This window comes from Aquarana catesbeiana, linkage group LG06 (assembly GCF_042186555.1).
Source record: "Aquarana catesbeiana isolate 2022-GZ linkage group LG06, ASM4218655v1, whole genome shotgun sequence".
NCBI classification, from domain to species: domain Eukaryota; kingdom Metazoa; phylum Chordata; class Amphibia; order Anura; family Ranidae; genus Aquarana; species Aquarana catesbeiana.
Genome location: NC_133329.1, coordinates 410,394,266 through 410,395,419, shown reverse-complemented (window position 1 = coordinate 410,395,419; position 1,154 = coordinate 410,394,266).

Here is a 1,154-nt window from a genome sequence, read left to right as displayed (position 1 = left end):
CACCCCAAGACCTCACAGCTCCCGTAGCATCCAGGGTCACCCCAAGACCTCACAGCTCCCCGTAGCATCCCGGGTCACCCCATGACCTCACAAGCTCCCGTAGCATCCCGGGTCACCCCATGACCTCACAGCTCCCGTAGCATCCCGGGTCACCCCATGACCTCACAGCTCCCGTAGCATCCCGGGTCACCCCAAGACCTCACAGCTCAGGTAGCATCCAGGGTCACCCCATGACCTCACAGCTCAGGTAGCAGCCAGGGTCACCCCAAGACCTCACAGCTCCCGTAGCATCCAGGGTCACCCCATGACCTCACAGCCCCCCGTAGCATCCAGGGTCACCCATGACCTCACAGCCCCCCTGTAGCATCCCGGGTCACCCCCATGACCTCACAGCCCCCGTAGCATCCCGGGTCACCCCATGACCTCACAGCTCCCGTAGCATCCCGGGTCACCCAAGACCTCACAGCTCCCTGAGAATCCCGTGTCACCCCAAGACCTCACAGCTCCCTGAGCATCCCGGGTCACCCCAAGACCTCACAGCTCCCGTAGCATCCAGGGTCACCCCATGACCTCACAGCCCCTGTAGCATCCCGGGTTACCTCATGACCTCACAGCTCCTGAGCATCCCGTGTCACCCATGACCTCACAGCTCCCTGAGCATCCCGTGTCACCCCAAGACCTCACAGCTCCCGTAGCATCCAGGGTCACCCATGACCTCACAGCCCCCCGTAGCATCCCGGTCACCCCATGACCTCACAGCCCCCGTAGCATCCCGGGGTCACCCCCATGACCTCACAGCTCCCGTAGCATCCCGGGTCACCCAAGACCTCACAGCTCCCTGAGCATCCAGTGTCACCCCATGACCTCACAGCTCCCGTAGCATCCAGGGTCACCCCATGACCTCACAGCCCCCGTAGCATCCAGGGTCCACCCATGACCTCACAGCCCCCGTAGCATCCAGGGTCACCCCATGACCTCACAGCCCCCGTAGCATCCCGGGTACCCTCATGACCTCACAGCCCCCGTAGCATCCCCGGGTTACCCTCATGACCTCACAGCTCCCTGAGCATCCCCCGGGTTACCTCATGACCTCACAGCTCCCTGAGCATCCAGTGTCACCCCAAGACCTCACAGCTCCCTGAGCATTCCGGGTC